General features: G+C 46.2%; 1 long non-coding RNA gene across 2 annotated transcripts; it reads right to left on the minus strand.

Annotated features, from left to right (window-relative positions):
* Nucleotides 1-11591: 11591 nt before the first annotated feature.
* On the minus strand, nucleotides 11592-22729 carry LOC122200831. 2 transcript variants are annotated; one of them, XR_006193948.1, is made up of 3 exons: nucleotides 22573-22729; nucleotides 21640-21712; nucleotides 11592-11865 (listed from the first exon to the last, which is right to left on the minus strand). It is a non-coding gene; the product is annotated as an uncharacterized LOC122200831 (long non-coding RNA). The 2 variants fall into 2 exon arrangements; XR_006193949.1 differs by lacking the exon at nucleotides 11592-11865 and adding an exon at nucleotides 16396-16506.
* Between the last annotated feature and the right edge of the window lie 351 nt (nucleotides 22730-23080).

Genomic DNA, 23080 nt, shown 5'->3' on the forward strand with positions numbered 1-23080 from the left:
ACAATCGCTTATTTTTTCAACCCAAACAGCCGCGGGTCCTGGGGCAAACCATCTGTGGAGTAAATCCCAACTAGAATAAGCACCTGTTGAACAAACTGGAAGTTGCCATAGAGGAGTTGAAATACCTTTTCCACCTGAGAGACCAGCCCCAGCCACAGCCCCACCCTCTCCACACCCCTTTGCTCCTAGGACCCCCTCAACTGCGCTCCTATTGCCACACGGTGACTGAACTACCCTGCAAGGGACAGTTCAAGATTTGAAATTACTACCGTCGATTTGGGCAAGTTCTTACCTCAGGAATTTTGGAGTGATCTGGGCAAAAAACGTTTGAAAGTTCCAACACACCTACTTTAATCTCATTAGTGCAAATTCACCTGACAGGCACTGGAGGTAACCCTGGGGGGGTGGGGGACTGAGACATGCAAACACTTACAAGGGGCAATTTCCTTCGCACCTGGAGATGAGAAATCACAGTTGACAGCCGTGGCTTTGAAAGACAGGAAGATTGGTGATAAAGTCAGAGTTGCACGCAGAGAAAGGACACATTCCATTCCCTCCCTGGCAGGGAGGGGCAGCAGATGTAAACTGCCCGCAGTAGGAAGAAGCACAAAGAGGAGACACAGAGGAGGCCTTTCCAAGAGTTCACACCTCTGACAAAAGGGAACAGGGATTAAAGCCATCAAAACAAATCAAACTCCTCTCCTCTTCTTCTTCCCTAACGCCTGCATTGTAAGCATAGGCCATATCTGCTAGTCATTGGCAGAAATCATTTAAAAGTTCTAGATCGTTGCTTGTCCTCCTGAGTTACATCAACATTGTACTTGCTCTTTGAGTCCGTATGTGTCAACGATTCTCCAGAAGTAGGTCCAAGAATTTGGGCTGGAAAGCTTTCCTTCTGGCATAGCATTGGCAAATCTTTATTTTGCCAAGTAAAGATGCTAACACAAAACTAAAGGAAATGAAAAACAAGCAACTATCATCACTAGGATTTCTTTTTTTGAAAGGTACTTTAAGTTTTTGATTTTTTTGATTTTGATTTTTTTAATTTTAGAGAGAAAGAGAGAGAACAAGCGGAGGAGGGGCAGAGAGAGAAGGGGACAGAGGATCTGATGAGGGGCCTGAACCCACAAACCATGAGATCACGACCTGAGCTGAAGTCGGACGCTTAACTGACTAAGCCACGCAGGTGCCCCTTAAAAGAAGGTATTTTTTTTTTTAATGTTTATTTATTTTTTAGAAAGACATACACACAGTGCGAGCAGGGAAGGGGCAGAGAATCCAAAGCAGGCTCCAGGCTCTGAGCTGTCAGCACAGAGCCCAACACGGGGTTCCAACTCACGGGCTGTGAGCTCATGACCTGAGCCGAAGTTGGACGCTTAACTGACTGAGCCACCCAAAAGAAGGTATTTTAGTACCAAATAAAAAAACCTCTTTATATAGCTTTTCATATCCTTGTTTTGACATGGTCCTTAGCACTTGGGAATAAATATCTGATGCTGCAGGATAACTGAAAACTACATTTCCAACTTCAGTTCCTACCACTGTCCCCGATCTGTTTCTCTCCTCTGAAATATGCCCTTTAATCCATCTGAACAAACCAGAGGATACTAGGCCTTCTTGCTCTCTTGGGGAACTCTCGCTCATCCAGGAGCTCCTCTCCTTCAGAAGCCTCCCCTTCCTCTACAGGTAGAGGGGCTACCTCCCTGCCTCCAGTCCTGAGGGTCCTGCAGAAGTCCCCTCTCCCGCAGCGGAGCTCACCCACTGGTGGAGGAAGGAATGACCCACACATCAGTGGGCCCCTTCCTTCACCAACCACGCACCCAGGACTGTGCCAGCACGACTGAGGCTACACCAAAGTAGAAAGCAAACTTGCCCTGGGGGAGTTTACTTTGAGGGAATTGGGTAAATCAAACAGACTTAAATGAGACAATATAAACCATTTGGGATCAGTGTGACTCAGATTATGGACATAATAGCTGAGGGAATTTTAAGTGAAGGGAAAGTCATCACAGGGTGCGGTTTGCCAGAGATGGTTTCATGGAAGAGATGAGTTTTAATCTGGGCCTTGAAAGAAGGATAGAATTTAAATTGGCAGAGGAAACACAAGGGTGATCAAGGAGGGGTGAAGGGTAGGGGTGAAGGCTCGGAGGAGTTTGGCAGCGACGAAAACAAGCGGGGCGCCAGCATGGTGGTGAGAACTGAGCACCCACCAGGGACTTCCGACAGGGAGGTGGGTTGGGTAGATCAACTTGGACTAGCCAACGGGGAAAACTAAATGGCAAGCACAGTAATGGAATTTTATTGCTGGAAATAAATTTTCATTTATTTTTATTGGAAAGATGAGGCATCATCCAGTCCAACCGACTCATTTCACAGATGAGAAAACCGAGGCACAGAGTGGAAGGGTGACTTTGCCAAGATAGTAGGAACAGCAGTATCGGTAGCAAAAGTAAATGCAATGGCTGACTGACTTGAATAGAGCTCTAATGACACGCCGAGCGTTGTTCTAAGCACTTTATATACAGACCTCACTCCATCCTTACAACCACTCTGTGAGGTAGGTACTGGACTTATCCCCGTTTGGCAGGTCAGCAGGCTGAGAAATGAAGGAGCTGCTCAAGTTCACAAGGTAACATTGACAAATGGCAGAGTCAACACTTTGCAACTGATCGCGTAGGGTGCTAGCGCTAGTGGAAAGAACATAGGGTTTAGAATCCAAAGGACGTGCATTCAAATTCTGGCTCCACCCCAGTAGTCATGTGACCCTAGGCAAGTTACCTAACCTTGCTGATCCTCTGCTTCCTCACTGGTACAAAGCAGATAATAATTCCTACCCTACAGGATTTCTGTGGGGATTAAATAAGATTGTATGTGTCAAGTTCTTGGCACATAGCATGTGTTCAATAAACACTGGTTTCCTCCCCTCCCTGTCTCCTTCCTTCCAGGAGCCTTGACACCACCTCTGTGGTCCTATGGCTGCAACTGTTCCCCACCCCGCCGGGTGTCCTCCCCTTCACCTCTGGACACCGGTCTTCCAGACTGTGGTGTCCTGCCCTGGAGGTGACTGTGGGGCGGACCTCAGGATGGAGGAGCAGGAATCTGGTTTTCCTGATAGATTGGCACCATTGTCATTTGGCTCTGGTGACGTTAGCACCATGAGCAGCAGAACAAATCTGCTCTCCTGCTTGGCGTGAGATGTCGGAAGCCCATCAGAACCAGTGGAGAGACACAGGCCCCCCCTCTCGTGGAGCAACCTCTTCCTGGCCCAAGCCCTTGGCCTGTTCTGTCTCTTCGTTCCTTGCTCCCTCTCCACCCCGCTGTGTTCAGCCAGCCTTACACTCTGAGTTGCGCTGCTTAACTGCTCAATAAGAGGCCTCTGAAAGTATGTCTAGGGAGCCCAGTTGGTGGGAGCCAGGCAGCTCTAACGAGCACTTTGTTCAAGTGAGGTTGCCTGAGATGGAGAGATAAGATGCACATTTTCATTCCTGGCTAAGAGATGGGATAAGGTGAACATTCCTTCCTGGAAATTTTAAATGTTCAGATGATTCAACACAGCTTCGTGGCCTCTTGGTGGCAAAGCACCATCTTCCAACCCCTCAAGTGTGAGTTTGAGCACATCTGGAAGCGAGTGTTTGGTGGCTACTGAAGTAAATTAATTGGGTTATAAAGTCCCTCTGAAGAAAAGGCCATTTGAGGTGAATTAGGAGTTAAAGCTGCGTACTATAGACTCTGTTTCTACTGGATGTAAATGAAGGTGAAAAGGGGCTCGAAAAGACAGTAGGGATGGGATGTAACATTTTGGAAGCACCCACTGTGTGCAAGGTGCCGTATGAGCCCTTTGTTTATGTCGTCCCGCTTAATCTTCCCAGCAACCCCACGAAGCCCAGGAAACTTGGAGGGCCCGGTTGGCCAGCTCACGCATTCATCAGTCTCACTTCCTAGCTGTGTGGCTGAGGGACATTAAAATCTCAGCCTTCATTCCCACAGCTGAAAAGCAGGGTAACAGTGCCCATCTGAGAGAGGAGTCCTAGAGGTTCAGAGATCGTACAGTGAGGAACCCTCCTGGCGGGGGGGCTGGTGCCTCAGGACTGGCTGGCACTATCAGTGGGAGAGGTCACAGAGGTCTTTAGGGCTGAGGGGAGCTCGCTCAGTCTAGGCTCTGAAGCTTGGGACGGATGCTGTCTTGTTGCATCTAATCCAGTTTCATTCTGTTGAAAACGAGGGTGAGCCTTTGGAGGTCCACTCTGGAGTGTTTTGGGAAGGTGAGGGAACCCTGGGGTGGAAGTCAGGGGTGCGGGGCTCCGTGGGCTGCTGGCTGGGGACTATCTTGTCCAGGTCCCGGGCCCTGTGAAATAACACAGCTTGACCTGGCGATCTCTGACGTTCCTTTCCGCCCTGCGAAGAACCTGGTGTTCCAAAACATAAATTCATTTATATAATCTTAACAGTCCCATTCTGGCTTTTCAAATTTGACAGGCCATTTAGGAGGTACAAGAAAAATACTTCTCAACCAATTTCAAAACAAAACAAAGCAAGCTACAGGCACTGCCTCTGGATTGGATACACTTTCCATTTCTTGCCCTTCTGCACAGGGAACAAAAAACAAGAAAACATCTTTCCTTTTTTTTTTTTTTTTTTTAAATAACACACACATTGTCTTTCTACCTGACTTTTCATTTGGGCTGCACACCAGCAATGTGGATAAGATCTTTGAGGAACTTTTATAATGTCACATACTTATGCAAATTAGCAAAGTGTTTATAGCAACAGGCACCACAACAGCACCCTGAGGTTTCAATTAGCGAGAAGCAGCCAGGCAACCTAAGCAGCTCTGAGTACCATGAATATGGAGGACAGCTCCAGAGAGAGGAGGGTGAGGTTAGACCTGTCTCAAGGACAGATTCTGGAGCATTCCAGGCTTCAACATGGCTGCCATCTGGCCAAACCACACTGGTCAAAGCCACTCTACCTCTTGAGTCGAGGTTTCCTATCTGTCCAGTGAGAGGGTGTGGCTGTCCCATTTCATGGGTTCCAGGGTTGCTATGGGCCATCCACTGGGTTGGCTGCCCACTGACCCAATTCCATCTTCTGCCACGTGGACTCTGGATCAGAGGCCATGCCTCAGTAGCCTCTCTGGTCCAAATTCCCTACATCAGGTCAGGCCCACAGACCACAGGCCCACACGTGCAGTGATTAGGTAGGGCCTTTCAAGTTAGATCTGGGTGTAAGGCCTAGGTCATGGCCAACTCCACCACTTACTAGCTCTACATCTTTGGGTAAGACACTCACCCTCCTTGTGAGTCTTGTTCTTATTTGTAAAACAGAAATAGGCAGGTTGATGTTTTGGTCAGTCTCACTTTCTAGCTATGTGTAAGGCACCCATCTCATTGGAGCGTTTGGGAGTTAAGTATTTATAGACAACGACTACCAAGCCTGACATGTAGTACGCATTCAATCCATGGGCATCATCATTATAGCATCAAAATCATCCAGGGCGTTTCCCACGCTGCATTTGTGGGGGAGCAGGTTATTAATCGGCAGTTGAAAAATGGGTTTGTGGTCAAGCTGATTAGGAAATCGCTAACTAATTAGACAGCAAAGGCAGACAAGCTCCCTTCCTGCAAGACTTGTCAAAGTTCTAGTGAGAATTTGTGACTTTCTGAAAGGAGGTTTTAGTGTTCATTATTTCTCAAGTTGATTATGAGAAATCAAAAGGTCCTTAGAACCTCCTTCGGTTGTGGGCCTTTTGGGGAACTAGTGGTCCATGAAACATCTTTGGGAAATCCTCATCAAGGTCGAGAATGAGAGAAAGGAATCTGAAAAAGACACACATGGTGAGAAGTGAAGAGCAAGACATTTGAAGAAGGAGTAAAAATAAAGGACTGGAAGAGTAAAGATGTGAATGGTTGTGTGCATTGGAGTCCCCTGGACCCCACTGTGAGGTATGAATGTCCAGGGCCATCCCTGCTTCTCAGGGAGCACTAATTCACATGAACTCATTTTGAATCTCTGCACAAACCTGTGAGAGAGCCAGGCCTGGTGGCCCCCATTTTACAGACGACCACAGTCAGGCACTGACAGCTTAAGCTACTGGCCCAGGACCACATAAGTAGCAGGCGGTGCATCTGGGATGTTAGCCCGGTTCCCCGATCGTCAAGTTCTGGACTTTTCTATGAAAGAGAGAGGAAGGTTGATTTAGATTCTAGCATATGCAGATCATTCAAACTTGTTAGCCTGAGGTAGTTCAATAATTAAGATCAATTTCGGCTTGTTTTTGACTGTAGATGTCACCTGATGGTTTTCATTTGTTGCGTCTTTCCAACATTTGGAAGACTGTAAAAATGTGCTCTGTTGAGAAACATCATTGGAAACTTAGCAAAAACATTTTTTAATGACTTCTAGAATTTGTCGAAACAAATTCCCCCTTCCTGCCTCTCTTTCTCTCTAACCCCAGCCCTGTCTTTAAAGCTCAGTGGCCTTGGGTGCAGCCTCCCAGGCTCCAGTAACCCTGCTAGCACCTATGACCTCACCACAGAAATTGCTGAAGTCAGCCTGTTCCCTTCAGTCCTTTGGGATAAGGAAAAATCCCAGGGGCCTGTAAATAGTGCAAGAAACAGCACCCCGCCCAGTGCTCTATTTAGCTTGGATGAAAAATGTACGCGGTGACAATACAAAGTGCCCTGGGCAGCTACAGGACCCAGGGATGTTCTTATAACTCCTCGTTTGTTGATTAATTATGAGGCTATATATAGAGTTGCATCGGTTGTAGAGTTAAAGGTGGTGCTGTGTGCTGTGAAGGTAGTTTTTCCCTTTTCCTCCTGCTGTGTTTGCTGACCTAGAGAACCCTTCTGCCCAGGGATAAGAGGCTCAAGCAGTAAACATTCCCGCCAGGTGGTGGTGATCAATTAGGGACGGAGTGGGAGTTTGTCTGTCACACCCAAGCTTCTCAAAGCCAGCTCTAGGCACCTGGGAAAGCATGTGGAGAAAGGCCTTTCTCTCCTCTCTGTTTTGATGGCTGGCTTTTGGTTTTTGTTTTTGTTTTTACTGGGAAACCAAATTCAAACAAAACCAAAAGGCTAGTTCTTAAGTACAAGACCCTGAGAACAGGGACTCTTTCTCTCACCCAGTCATTCAAAAATCACCGATTAAGGTTCTGCTTTGTACACAGCGCTGTTGAGGCACGACAGCTGCCCACCAGGAGCTCACAGGCCAGCTAAAGTGACAAGAATCTTCCAGCCAAGTAGAGGGGAAAAGAAGACAAGACAGTATCATATCCTAGGAGGCTGTAGAGGACATCTGTCATTTTTGTCAGCTCTTTGGGGAGCTACCCTTCCACAACGCCAGTGGTCCTGGTAGGGCTGGCCACCATAGTCTCCTGTGCCCCGACTTCTAATAGGAATGAATGAGTGAGCTACTAAGTCCCTTTTCTACTGAGGACCTGCATTTTGAGTGGGGACACAGAGGGAAGAAAGTGAGGTTTGGGAAGGGTTTAATTTCCCCAAGGTTGCTATATGGTAGAACAGAGGCCTAATACCAGATCTGTCTGGCTCTAAGCCTATATTCTTCTGTACAGTGTCACTATAAACTCCAGGAAATGAAAGAAACCTGCAATAAAGAAGTAGAACCCAGAGCTCATCACGGGGACCCCTTTGTGGACCTGCCAATAGCAAAAGAGAAACCAGAATATGTTATCACGAAACTTAGAAGGGGAAGAGATCATTTGAAAACAAGGACCCAATACGGCCCTCAGTTCCCAATAATGTGCAGTAGACAGAGGCTAGAAACTGCCATATTCCTCTTCTCACTCGGTTTCTAGTGTGTTCGTTAGTAAGATTTTTTTAAGTTTATTTATTTTGATAGAAGGAGCATAAGTGGGGGAGGTACAGAGAGAGAATCCCAAGAAAGCTCTGTGCTGTCTGCATAGAGCCCATGTGGGGCTTGAACTCACAAACCATGAGATCACGACCTGAGCCAAAGTTTGAACATTCAACCAACTGCCAGGTGCCCCTAGCATGTGTTTATTAAGCAGCCCAATGCCATACTATTATTTCCTTAAAACAGCAAGCAACAATAGTAATTGAAAGCACAGGCTTTCAAGTTGGATAGATCTAGGTTTCAATTATCCTCCCCTCACTAGAAAAAGGTGGTGCTTTTACTTGGAAATAATTGAAAATGGATCCCTGTCTCACACCATTATAAATCAACACCAAATGGATTAAGAATACAAATGTCAAAGCAAAACTGGAAAATTTTCAGAAGACATTCATAAACGAATATCTTTATGACTTTGGGATAGGTACTGATTTCTTCAACTGGACACAAACATTGCTAATTATGAACGACAAGATACTTAAACATGACTATATTAAAACTAAGAATTTCTGTTTGCAGACAAAGTCTCCAATAGCTCAAAATATAAGCTACAAATGTGAAGACAATATTGGAGATACACAAAGCCAACGAAAGATTAGTTTCACTCCTACAAGTAAGAAAAAACTCAACTCAATTTAAAAATGGGCAAAAACCACAAGGAAGGATTTCACAAAGTAAGAAACATATATGGAACCAGTCAGTGCAGGCTGTGTCTATGGAGGACTTAATGAGATTAAAATAAAGGAATATTTTGATTTGCTTCAAATTTTAAGCAAAAGTGGAGTCTCATATTTTTTTTAAAGAAGCATGTAAATTAATACAGAGTTACCTCATCAATCTTCAGGAAGAGGTGGATTACAATTCATTACCATGAAATGCCAGTTTACACCCATTTGATTAACAAATCTAAGAAGTCTAACAATACCAAGTGTTGGATATCAACAGGGTTTCATACACATTGCTGGTGGGAGGGAAATCAGAAAACCATTTAGCGTTATCTTGTGAAGTTGGATGCTTGAATACCAGCAAATCTATTACGTATGTATCCAATTTCTGTAAGTATATACTCGAGACAATTCGGCTCATGTACACCACGAGACACGTATATAAAAATTACCACAGTTGAACTTATCAAAATAGCAAAAAACTGGAAACAACCTAAATACTCCTTGAAAGGAGAGTGCATAGATAAATTGTGGTATACTTATAAAATGGAATGTTCTGCAGCCTGAAAACCAACAAGCCGCAGGGGTACTCTTTCCAGCATCATGTTGAATCAAAAAAATGCAAGTCCCAGAAGATCACATCCAACATAACAGACTGTTACAAAGTTTGAAAACTATTCAAAATTAAAATGAAACTAAGCCAAGCTAAATAATATACCATTTAGGCACATATACTGCTGTGAAAAGAAAGAAAGAGGAAGAAAGAAAGAAGAAAGAAAGAAAGAAAGAAAGAAAGAAAGAAAGAAAGAAAGAAAAGAAGAAAGAAAGAAAGAAAGAAAGAAAGAAAGAAAGAAAGAAAGAAACTTTTAAAAAGAGGCAAGGAAATAAGGAAATGCTAAGCACAATGTTCAGGGTAGTGCTTGTCTCTGGGAGGAAACAGAATAGGAACTATATGTTATTGGTAATATTCTAGCCTTGGTTTGGGCAGTCGGTCCAGAAGTGTTTATTATATTATTTAGTGTGCATAATACATAAATAAGGTAAATTAAAAGATGGCCTTCAAGGGACAAGTGGGGATAATGAACCAATGATTATGATTAATCCAATTATGTGAACCTAAGATCTCATCAATCAATCAAAAAAGAGGAAATCCTGGGCCCATCGCATGCATTGTATAAGCCAGATGTTGCTTACCATTACCATTATCTTAATCCCATTTTTCTTGACTGTGGGAACTAAAAACCATGGGCTATTATAAGGATTAACTGAACAACAATGAGAGTTAATATATTTTTATAGCATGTTTATTGAGATATAATTCACATCCTATACAATTCACCCACTTCAATTCTACAATCAGTGGGTTTTAGTATATTCATCACCACAATTAATTTTAGAAAATTTTTATCACTCTAAAAGAAACTCTGTATCTGTTAGCCGTCACCCCCTATAAACCCCCATTACGCACTACCCAGCCCTAGGCAACCACTAATCTACTTTCTGTCTCTATGTTCTGGACAGTTCATATAAATGGAATCATACAATATATGGTCTTTTGTGATGGGAGCTAATATTTTTATCTTTCCCTACAGCAGAAATTCTTAAAGTGTAGCTGTGTGAATCCCTGTTAGCCTGTAAATATCTGCAGCTTGGCTGCCCATATCAGTGTTAGCTGTAATCATGACCATCAAAATAACTTTGTTTTAAGTGACTGAGCACTATGTCTCATATAAACACTGTGCCATGTTGTCTTATTCAACGTATGTTGTACAATGCCCTGTGGAGGAGTCAAGTCACTTGGTCAAGTTCCCATGAGTAGTTACTGGTTCAAAGCAGGGTGCCCTACCCAGATCCGTCTGACTCCAGGACCTTAATCACTACCCGCTAATGCCTCTATATATGATGGGATACTATTCCTTTTGGTGGTGGGAGGGGGGGATGGTATAATTGGCTTAATTTTTATACAATAACATTATTGTTCTGCTAATTTGCAGCTTTCCTTGGAGTAAATAGGGTTAAGGGAGTGAGGTATTCTTTGCCTGATTAAAGTTATCCGATATTGAACTTTTTTTTTCCTAGAAAAACGTAACTGTGGGAAGAGCAGCAATTAACACCCCATAGAAAATGTGCTGATGAATGAGTAGTAGACTGTGACTTAAGAGTTGGTAAAACATAAAGAGCTCGCTAAGTCCTTAATTATTGGGACTCAGTTAAAGATGCGTTTCCTGTTCTGACATTCCTGTGAATATCAAGTCAGAGAAACAGAAGCTGCTATATTATGGGCATTGGGACAGATTTTTTCTGAGTGCCTAGCAACTCTCACTGCATACTAGAAATAAATGACAGATGACAAAGAAATGAGATGGGAGAACCAGTGAAACCTAATTTGATTTCACACATATATTTAAATTACTGTGTAGGGGCACCTGTGTGGCTCAGTTGGTTAAGTGTCCAACTTAGGCTTAGGTCATGATCTCATGGTTCGTGAGTTCGAGCCCCGCACTGGGCTCTGTAATGTCCACACAGAGCTTACTTTGAATCTTCTGTCCCCTTCTCTCTCTACCCCTCCCCCGCTTATACTCTCTCTCTAAAATAAATAAATAAATAGGGGCATCAGTTAAGCATCGGACTTCAGTTCAGGTCATGAGCTCACAGTTAAGCGTCGGAATTCAGCTCAGGTCATGAGCTCACAATTTGTGGGTGGGAGCCCTGTATCGGGCTCTGTGCTGACAGCTCAGAGCCTGGAGCCTGCTTTGGATTCTGTGTCTCCCTCTCTCTGCTCCTCCCCCGCTCACTCTCTCCCTCTCTCTCTCAAAAATAAATAAAAATATTAAAATAAATAAACTTAAAAAAATTTTTTAAAGTAAAAATAAACTACTGTGTATATCGTTACTCTGCTAGGCCACAGAGATCCTAGAATTTCTGTAAAGGAGGCGTCAGTATTTTTATTGGAAGAGAATACTCAGAAGAGTATCCTTTGCCCTCATTTTTATAAAGCAGACAACCTTTTTTCTTTGGTTACACATTTATTTGGAGGAAGGGTTGTTGCTTTTGGAAATTGTACATTCTCACAGATAGACACAAAATTCACCACCCCTTCTTCCCCATTTAGCCTCAAGGGAGCTTAACAGGACCTGATTAAGCAAGAAAAGTCATCAAACTTTCTTCGACAGCTCAGAAATCCCTGAGGTGGAGTTGAGTTCTAGGTGAAGGGTTCACATTGGTGTCACACAGAGTTCCCGCGATCTCATCACTGTCCGCCCTTGACAGGACTGCAGTTTCCCTACACTCGCACTGACATCCAGGGGACAGCGTTCATGCTTGAGACCTGAGGAAAGAAACACCTGGCTGTGATTACCTGCAACTACATAGTTTTTTCGAATACTGTTAATTTTTTTTTTTTTTTTTTGATTACTTCATGATCTATTTCAAGGAGAGCAGGGACTTCTAGTGGAGCCCAGGCTCTACAGGTCTACCTTTCTGTCTCTGTCCCCTGACCTCCTTCACACTATCTCTGAGGTTTCTAGATTTTTTTTCTCCTTGCTGAGCACCTTTCCCTTCCCCCACCTCCATTGTAAAAGAGGAAAACAAGGCACTGAGTCACATGACAACTTCAGCCCAAAGTGGCAGTGATTCTCAGTCTACTCCAAATCCCAAATACTAGGAAGAGAGGTCTGAATTCATACCTTACTAATCAGGGGAACATTCCTTCCACTCTGAGAAAAAAATAAAAATAGCTTAAGAAGAAAAATCTTGGCGGCACCTGGGTGTCTTAGTTAGTTGGGCATCTGACTCTTGATTTTGGCTCAGGTCACGATCCCTGGGTTGTGGGTTGGAGTCCCCTGTGTCAGGCTCCATGCTGAACAAGGAACTGGCTTGGGATTCTCTCTCTCTCTCTCTCTCTCTCTCTCTCTCTCCCTTTGCCCTTCTCCCCCACTCGTGCACTCTCTTTCTCTCTTTAAAACAAAAAAGGGGGCACCTGGGTGGCTCAGTAAGTTAAGCGTCCAACTCTTGATTTTGGTTCAGGTCATAATCTCCCACTCCGTGACTTCAAGCCCCACATCAGGCTCTGTGCTGACAGTACGGAGCCTGCTTGGGATTCTCTCTTTCCTTCTCTCTCTCTCCCTCAAAATAAATAAATAAACTTTAAAAAATGAAATAAAAGAAGAAGAAGAAGAAGAAGAAGAAGAAGAAGAAGAAGAAGAAGAAGAAGAAGAAGAAAGAAGAGGAGGAGGAAGAAAAACTTTGGCTAGTTCATGACAATAGAAGAAAATCACTAGTGGCTGGTGTGTGTCTATGGAGGGCTGTGTTGCCTCAGTTTATTCTTACCTGGAGCAGGTTGTACCAGAGAATGGATTGTAACTTAAAGCAATAAAAATGGGAAATCTGAAAGAGCTATATTTAATCCAGAGTGATACAGAGGGTTTTTTCTCAAAGTCACTAACACATAGGCTCCATGAGGGCAGAGAGTTTATTGCTTGGAACTTACAAGGCACTCCACAAAAAAGTATTAAATGAACATGTGAACCCAATACGGACCAATGCGGTGGGTCATCAACAAACCTGTTTCCATCTACTGACAGGATTGAGGGCAAGGAGAGAAGGGCTGGAAGTCAGTTCCTCCCATTTCCACCGTTAGGAGACCTATTGCACCTGTCACTACCACCTCCCCTACTATGAGTACTGCTAATTATACTACTTGCTATTATTAACTGTCCACTCTATGCCAAATATCATCCCAGGCAACTTACATTTATACACATATTTACATTGAACTTTACCTACCCATAAGGTAGGTATTATATTCCCATTTTATAGTTAAGGAAACTAAAACTCACAGAAGTAATTTGTTCTCAGTCTGCTCTCAGTTAATGAATTGAAAACTAGGGATTATAATGTACTCTGACTGACCCCAAAGCTCACTATATTTTTCTATACTATCAAGATGTAAAGGGGGAAAGATGTGTATATCTTTGTTGCTATTAAGAGATTCTCAAGGGAAATCACGTGCCTTGTTAACAGAAAAAAATCAGCCCCAATCAACTCCAACATGAATCGACCGTCTCCATTCTAATGTTATTATATATGGTATTGATGTTGCAGTTTCCTATTGCATTCTTCTAGAATTCATCTCAAGTTTGTAATGCATGATTAGACATTTGCATGTGTTCTCACTAATTTATATATAGTGTTATGCATGGATGTCTTATCTTCCTGAGAACAGAGTCATGTCTTCTGATGTATGCTCTATCATACCTAGGGACTGTTAGCCACTGTGTAAATATTCACAGAAAGATCAAGACTCTGGCACTAATCTCCAGAGACTTAAAGGATATTTAAATAGTTCCTTGATGCAACATCCTTATTGACTGATTACTATAAAAGATTATGAACCATATTGTGCCTCTCCTGGAAGTGATAAATCATTTCACCGTATAAAGTCTTGGAGTCTGAACTGACTGCTCTCCCTCCTTAGCTTAGGGGCCCCCACCTGAGGTTCAGAAGCTGGGGGTGGGGCGGAGCTGGGAGGATGGAAAGGGGAAAATGAGGATGGAATGAAGGAGCTCTCAGGGGCTCCTGGATGGCTCGATAGGTTAAGTGTCCAACTTCGGCTCAAGTCATGATCTTGCTGTCCATGGGTTTGAGACCCGCATCAGGCTCAGTGCTGACAACTCAGAGTCTGAAGCCTGCTTCGGATTCTGTGTCTCCCTCTCTCTCTTCCCCTCCCCCGTTTACACTCTCTCCCTCTCTCTCTCTCTCTCAAAAATAAACATTAAAAATAAAGAAGGAAGGAGCTCTCAGATTAATCCTGTAAGTTCATTATACCGGAAAGGTGGGTCCGGGAAAGCCATGTTTGGCAGGTAACGGGCCTTGCCTGTATGACTCAGCAGCCTCTAGCATGGCAGCCGAGCTGAGCTGGTTGAAGGAAGCACAGTTCCTCAAGGCCTGATGAGTGAGGTTATGAAGAGCTCACCGAAATGCATTTCAAAGCCATTGACTATCTCAGTAAGATGCTTCAAAACCAGGCTTAGAATTAATCCAAAAAGAAGGTGTCTTGATCCAAGTCCACAGTGCATGGGAACAATTCACCCATCATCTGCCAGGAGGCCTTGGTCCATGCAAACTGGGAAATTGTAACAAAGTTCCGCTGAGTGTGCCACCCATTAGTAAAGGGCCACTGGCTCCCAAAGGCTCTGGGATTTAGACGCTCAGCCTCTACAGCGAGGCTGCTTCATGTTCCTCTGGCTTCTTCCACTGAAGCATACCAAAGTGCTTTCCCAGGGTGGATTATTTATCCCACTGGGTGGATGAGGCTCAGAGAAGCCAAGTCTTGCCTGCAGCCAACCAGCAAATCAGTTCCTGAGATTGGAATTGAGACCCAGGCCTCCTAGCCCTATTGTGGCCATTGGGTGGCACCTTCTGAGGGACTCTGGAGGACAGCAAAGGCCACAGGCAAGCCCTCTCGCGTGGGAACTATGACAGACGAGGGGAATAGGGCCCGGGCAGAGGTGGGGCACCGCAGATCCAACAGCAGAGCAGAAAACAACTCAAAATGCACATCCTACCTCAGGTGTATAAGTAGCATTGTCTTTGTCAATAAGGACATTAGTATTGAGAATAGTGATTGTATGATTGTAAAATATTGGAGTTGGAAGAAGCCCTGGGAGAGCATCAATCAAATTCCTTTTGTTTCCTGGTGAAAAAATGGAGATCCAGAAAGACTAACTCACTGCTCAAGGTCACACAGGGGGCTCATGCCAGAGCGAGGACTGGAGCCCGTGTATCTTAAGCATTGACCCTGTGTTCTTTCTAAATGTTGAAAGTTCATACAATAATTACGTGTTCTTTTGCAGCACCTTGACACTAAGTAAATCACCACCTCAAACAGTAGCTGGCCTTCCCCTGCACTTTCCTGCTATCTGAACTGAAATGGCATAAAGAAACCAGAGGTGCACAGCTCAGACCTGTAATCTAACACGTAGAACCTCCTAAACTTTCTACTCATTTGGTCTTGGACCCAAAATTAACTCAGCCATGGAAAGAATTGGTGGTACATTTCAGGGAGGCGCTTGGAGATCTGGCTTCTAGGGGCTGGTGAAGCTGGTCTCACTGGTAAGGTCAGGCCCAGTCTGGGGTAGGTATCTCTAAAAAAAAAAAAAAAAACAAAACAAAAAGAAACGTGTCTGGAACAGTGTTCTCAGGCTTCTTGCCCGGGCCTCGCACTCCACTGAGTGACAATCGGCTCTCAGCAGAGGTGGCAGCTGCCAGCGGGAGGCTCTCACATCGCTCACCCACCAGGTGTTCTTCCCAGCAACCACATTGGCCTGGCAGGGAGCGCCCCATCCAGGGTGCTGGGAGGAGCGAAGGAGGTACAGCTCCCTCTTCAGCGGTCCAGGCGTCAACAGAGGGGACGTGGATCTGCCTCTCCCTTAACAAATAAATACGACTTTTATGGGCTGAGTAATCCCACATGGGATGAGCCAGACTGTCAGTTATCCCAGGTTTTCCAGCCTGGCTCATGGAGCCCATCACAATTCCTCTAAGGAGTAGCGTTTCTAGCACGCCGGCCAACCCCTGGGCAGCCATGAGGCTGCACATTCCCCCCCTGGAGTTATGGGAAGCCAAGTGTTCCTGGGAGCTGCTACTCCTCCTTCAAATCCCACCTCCCCCCTCGCTTTGGCAAATGTCCTGCTCTAGTTCCCAATCTTTATGCTCATGGTCTCTGTGCAGGTGCAGGTCAATCCCTCCCGCTCAGACCCAAGAGACAAGAGGGAAGTTGCTGAGAAGATGCGTTTAAGGAAGGAAAACACTTCCTTGTTGAGAAAGACATCAGCCCCAACCTTTTTCATTCTGCAAACCACTTTCTGACTTCAGTGAAATAGGCCAAGAGTCAGGCTCTTTTCATCTTTCTCTTGATTCTGTTCCAAGGCCGGGCCTCTGTGCACCAGAGCGGCAGTCTGGCTGGGTCCTGACAAGTGAAAAGGGGCAACCACCAGGTTAGAAGCTAAGTTCTTGAGTTCAACAGTGCCTGCCCTCTAGCCACCTACGAGAGAGAGCGAGAGCGAGAGCGAGAGCGAGAGAGAGAGGGAGCTCCTGGAGTGAACATGGAAAGAGTGCAAGATCAGAGGTCCTGGGGTCTGTTACTTGCTTAGGTGTTAGTGAACATTCCTGAACCTGGGGTTCCTCATCTGCAAACTGGGGATGGTAATACCTCTCTGCCTCACTTCACGTAATTGTGAGAATAAAGTGCGTTAGAATAAATGAAGGCTTTGAATCGCGGACGAGTACTCCATTCCAAGTCCTCATTTTGCTCTCCTGAGCAGTCATGGTGTCCGCACCCTGGCTAGTTTAGCCACTCCCACCCAAGGGAGGATAAAAGAGGTGAGTCCTGAGGTTTTTGTTTGCCTCTCTCTTTCCTGAAAATATTCTACAAGCACCGTGCCAGGCACTGCTCAGGGAAAAAAGTGGACAAAATCCCTAATTTCAAGGAAGGAAAGAAGAACCAGCTCCCTAGTCCTAGCCCATGGTGGCGACTGCCTGATCCAGGAGGGAGTAAACTTTGGGACAATACAAACTGTATCAGCCTTCAGCAAGCACCTGACTGATGAATATCCATAATGATAAGAGATCTTCCTGGACCTTTCAGGACTTAACACCAGCCGAGAACCCCGGGAAAAGCAGCGATCCAAGCCATTCTGAGTGGTCACCCACCTTCCATCTTCCGACGGGTCAAAGTGCTGGAGCCTCTGACTCACACAAGCCAATTTTTTAGCATGGGGTCACATTAGGGTCAGCTGTCAATCCCTAATGCTAGAAAAGCTCACCTCTGACTTAGTCACGATCTCCAGGGTTTTTACCTACAAGCAATGAATTGGCACTTTCCACAGCGGAATGACGATTGGGCCCCTTTAGAGCCTCATTAAGCTCCATGACTTAATGACTCTCCTGGTTAATGGAAGCAAAAGCCATGTAAGTGGTCACAGCTGCCAGGAACTTTGGTGAAAGAGCGAAACTTTCCGAGCAGGTCAGGGAGTAGCAGCACTAATCCCCGAGCCGCCCCCATCCCCCGCCCTTATCTCAGGCTTGTTTTGACAGCTCACAGAGCCAGGTCCCACGAGAAGAACATCAATATTGCTCCTTTCCCTTTTCACGTCTTTTGCTCCAACCCATCGTTTGCCGCAGGGGGAAGGAAGAAACAATCAAGCATTGTCTTGTTCTGGCCCGGTGTGTCAGGGCCTCATGGAATAAATATTATTTGCCTGGGAGGGGAACTGGCTGGCAGACAGCTCACAGCATAAAGTAAGGGTTGGGTAGGAGGACGGGGAGGGTGGTGATGTTTGGGTTTGGTTTTATTATGAGTTTAATCTTTTTCTCCCTTGGTTCTGTGGGTTTTTCTCCCCCGGACAGGCCATTAAGCACGAAGCCAGTGTTGTACAGGGCCTCTGCCAGGAAGAAACAAAAGATTTTTTGCAGCGTGTGTCCTTGCTCACTCCCTCCTTCCCCCCACCGTCCAGCTCTGGGTGTGCATTCTGGGGACTCTCACAGGCTGAAGAGAACATCTTGGAACATTCCACCTTCCATGGCAGCCCCTTGGCACCCCAGATGTCTTACCCGATGCAGTTTATGACTCTTTAACTCTACAGGCAATTGTGGTCAGGACAGCAGCCCCCTCTGTGGGTCTGGGGAGACAGGAGCCCCAGATATCCCAATTGGTTGCCTTTATTGAATTCCTAACGTATACAGTTCAGTAGATACTCGGGCATGCTGCATTTCAAGTTCCCTTTGTGCCTTGTGCCTGAGGAAAGCCTTCCATGGAATAAAAACTAAAGAACAATCACTGACTAAGAGACAGACATTTGAGGGACTGCTCCAGAAAGGCCAAAGCCTCCTGGCCGTCTCAGGAGAAGAGGCGGATAAGACACACAGGGCCTTGCTGCCTTGCAACAGCTACAAAGCTGTGGGGGTAGTAAAGGGGTGTCCCTCTGCTGTGCAATCCAAAGTCCCCCTTCTCCTCCCCACAATCCTTTCCCTCGTCCCTAAAATCTATTTTTGAGTGCGAGCCACCTACCTAACCACTATAGTAATAGCTACTAATGATTGAGAACTTGCCATACGTTGGAAAATTGTGCTAAGTGGTTTTACATATATTATCTCATTTAACAGAATGGTAGGCCCATCAGTCCAATTCCATAGATGAGAAACTGCCACTTAGAGAGGCTAAGGAACCTGTGCAAGGTTACACAGCTAATAAGAAGGCTTCAAACCCACCTCTATCTGCCTCCAAACCCTTAATTAAGCTCTCAGAAGCACTTCTCAGAAGTGGGGATGGTTTTGTGAAAACACTCCCACCCCCCAGTCAGCCAGGGCACACCTTTGCCCTGGGAGGGGTGCCATCCTGTGGCTGTGGTGGGAGTCGTACTGGCCTCAGAGAATGGCAGCCATGACCTGGGCGGTTTGAGCCATTGTGCCGTCTTCACATGCCAGAGAGGCTTTGTTCCCAGAGGGCAGAGAGCCTGCCTGAATACTTGACTTAACTATTTCTGTATCCGAAGTTATTCCGTGCTTTCCTCCATGCCACACACCATTAGGGATTTAATACGTGTTTTCTGAGCATGATAAAGATCTCACCATCCCAGCCAATGAAGTAAACATTGCCCCCCTTGTCTCAATCAGAAACAAAGAGCCACAGAAGGCAAAGCTGTCCTGAGCACTCAGCGCAGTGTGTGGAGGGCAGGGGCGTGAGTCCCGCAGACCTTGCTTTGGATCCTGGCTCAGCCATACACACGCAGGGTGCCTGGGGCAAGCTGGCTGACCTCCGCAAGGCTGAGTTTCCTCAGACACCCACCCTGTAGGTTACCGTCAAGCTTAGTGAGAAGCTGCCCACAAAGCAACTTGCCGGGCAGAGCAGGGCTTTAATGTTAGTTTCCTCATTCAGTGCATCTCTCTCTTTCAGGAGAGTTCTCATTGCTAAAGAATCTTGATTCACCTCTGCCTTGGGACATTCCCACCACCACATAACGGCTGGCATCACACTGGGCTGGCCAGCATGAGGCCCAGACCCGGGGCCACTGCTCCCCTCAGTGGTGCAGATGAGACCAGGTGGGAGCTTGGTAACGAGGTGTAACTCAAGGGGGAATAACAAACAAGACATAAAGCCAGACGAACCTGTGCCCCTTGTGGCCCACTATAGTGAGGGAGGCCTCTCGGCCCAGCCCCACTGTCTCCAGTCTGTCTAGGGTCCTCAGGGCCCAGGCTGAAGAGAAAGACGTTGAGGTTCTAGAGCTCTCTCTCCCACCCAAGACCTACTTTTGGAGTTCTCACTTCCAGTCTGAACACAGGCCTTCTCCACAGATGGTCACCAGAGTAAGTGTTCCTTTCCCAGAGTCCCCTCCACCCCACCTCCTTCCATTCAGGAGGACAGCGTATCAATCCACCACAAGTAAACCCTGCATCTGTCCAGCAGAAATGGCACAGGAGGGGAAGTTGATTACAAGTGCTTTTTCTTTATGCTCTTTCATTGGATCCTCACAACAACCCTGTCAAGTAGTTTGGGATTATCATTCCTAACTGGCAGACAAAGATATTTTAGCTTGGAAAGGTTCAGTGAACTGACCAGGTTCACAGCTGGCTAGCAAGTGGCAGGGGAATCACCGGTTCTAAGTCCGGTTCTCTGGTCTCTCTGCCCTTGAGCCCAGGATACCAACTCCAGCAAGTGCACCTCCCCTAGGAAGGAAGCTGGGGCTCTCCTACAGGCCAGCATGAGAGAATTTCCTAGAAGTACTCAGTGAAATGAGCACCGGATGAAGCCTCAGGCACAAGGCAAGGAGGCCTGATAGTTGTCCCTCTCTCTGCCAAGTGGTAGATCGGGAGAGCTGGCTTCAAGGGCAGGCTTTACCACTTGGAAGACTGTAAGGGTCTGAAATCATTACCCTCAGTGCCTCAGTTTCTCCATCTGTAAAATGAGTAACAAATTAATATATATAAAGCCCTTAGAATGGTGCCTACTATATAGTAGTTATTAAATAAACATAGGTATCGGGGCACCTGGGTGGCTCAGTTGGTTGAGCGTCTGACTTCCGCTCATGCAGTTTGTGGGTTCGGGCCCCAAGTCAGGTTCTGTGCTGACAGCTTGCTCAGAGCCTGGAGCCTGCTCCAGATTCTGTCTCCCTTTCTCTCTGCCCCTCCCCCACTCACACTCTGTCTCTCTCTCAAAAATAAACATTAAAAAAATTTTTTTAATAAGTAAATATAGGTATTTTGTAAACATTTTTCTTGTTGTTACTATTATTTCCTCTTAAAATTTTGTGAGGAATAAATGAGATGATGGATGCGAACACATGCTGTAAGCTGCAAAGATCAGGGATGAGCTGTCACACATGCTGACAGGATAAAAGGAAAAGAAACTTGGCCTCTGAAGATGTGCTCGAAGAGTCTCAAAACCTTCAACACAAAACACAGAACTACTCCAAAAAGCAATCCTTTGCCTTCTTGTTTTGTTTGTTCCACTTCAATTTTAGATCAGATCTTTTAAGTCCTGTGTCTAGCTGCTTGCATTTCATTTAGTAATCCTCCCTCACCACATGCCATAGGCGTTAAAGAAGCAGAGCCTGGTCTAAGCAGCCCTTGGATGTCTTTGTGTGAACAGAGAATATAATTGCGCTGTCTCTCTTTCTCAGGTAATCCAGCTGCGATCCTCCCTGACAATCTGGAGGAACCAGGCAGGCAAGCCACCCAGTGAGGGGCAGTTGCTGCTAACAATTTAATGGCCACGATCCCCAAAATACCACCCTTCAAGGGCTTGGAGCAAAAGCTCCTTGGCCCACACTGGGCCCATTTCAAATGTGTCTGATCAATTAGCCAAACAAGAGTTACCTAGGACAATTTTGTGCCTAGCATCAGGGAAGGGTCTATGCCATGGTCCCGGCCCTTAAGGAGAGCAGTCTGGCTGATGAAATAAGACCAATGAAACTGAAACTATACAAGACGGTGATATAATGAGGGGTTAGATTATATGGCACAGAATGTAAATGTTGCAGTATAAAGGGCAACAGACAAAAGCTAGAGGGGACAGGAAAGGGTCAAGCAGGAAGAGGTTCCTTACCTGGGCCTTGATGCATGTGTAGGAGTTCTACTGGTAGAAAGCAGTCCAAGCTGGGAAACAAGGCCAGAGAAATCTACAAGGTCGAAAAGAACAAGGACTGTCTACAGAGCAGAGGCGAAACTGGCATGACTGGAGCAGATGGAGCCCATCCTTACTCCCAAACCTACCCACCGCTTTGCAAGAACCAGAAAAATGAAATCCTATTGGTCACAAAGCTAGTTGAAGCTGGCCCCGTTGCTTCTATTTTGCCTCCTCCATTTATAGCTAGCTATGAACTTTGGCAAGCTGCTTAAACCCCTCTGAAGCTCACTCTCCTCCTCTGTAAAATGGGGATGACAAGAGCTGTTGAAAAGTCTCTGAGAATTCAAAGGGACATGTGTGGAGGCTCCCAGGGATGAGAGCTAACAGACAGGTAAAGAGAACAATTCTCCGCTCAAACTCCAGGGTTAGTAGCTCCCAACTCTCCCAGCTCGTTGGAGAATAAACGCCTGCCATGCTCTCCCACGAGCTGGTGCCCATCTCTCTTTGCACAGACCAGCGGGAGTTGCTTTCTCTCTCTACCTCAACTAAGTTCCTGGCAGAGGATAAAGACATTGTTCTCTCCTCTTGGAACTCACTCCCGCCCTACAGAGGAGGGTGAACCAGGTTTGTGTGAGTCCCTTGCTGTTGACATGAAGCCATAGGGGCTGCAGGAGGACATCGCCTGGAACCTACCTAACTGCAAAGCAGACTGCACCCTGACCTTGTGGGATCCTGATAGAGGCCCTCCAACTTGACAGGGGCCCTTCGGAGCTAGGGCTTTCTGAATGGAGCAAGCTGTCCTTCGGGGGAGGGAGGAACCCCCCTCCTGTCTTGCCACTCTCCTTTCTCCTCCTTGAGAGGATACGAACGTGGAAATGGCCTTGGGAGAACTTCTCAAAAGTGCTCACTGACCTAAGAAAACAAAGTGGCTTGGTTGAGAGCTGCCCCAGATTGGGAGCTCCCGCGAAAGCCCGAGCCTGGGAAAGGCATGACTGCCGGGTCATCTGCGCAGCCTTACGGTAGCGGCCGAGATCGTAGTTTGTTTCGAGGAGAAGCCGCGGCAGGCAGTTTCTAGGGCTGGAAACAAACAACACACTGAAATGCCTTGGGAGAAAGAGCATCCAGTGGATCAGCCCCGAGGGACAGGCCCGCACCTCCCGACACTGCTCCTCGGCCTGGTTTCAGGCCACCGAGTCCAAGTTTCTGCCACAGACCCAGGGCTGGGGCCGTTTTCAAAGAGCTCAGTAATTGTTTTCCACCTGTGCGTTGCCCAAGCCCCACCGCTTCTGAGCGCGCCTTCCCTCTCCCCTCCAGTCAGGCCCGGCCCCGCAGTAATTAATGCTGAGAGAGTCACAGTGCAAGGAGTCCAGGGCCTGCGCAGGGGTGAGCCCGGGGTCCCCAGAGGTCGCCACAGGCGGGT

This window comes from Panthera leo, chromosome D1 (assembly GCF_018350215.1).
Source record: "Panthera leo isolate Ple1 chromosome D1, P.leo_Ple1_pat1.1, whole genome shotgun sequence".
Taxonomy (NCBI): domain Eukaryota; kingdom Metazoa; phylum Chordata; class Mammalia; order Carnivora; family Felidae; genus Panthera; species Panthera leo.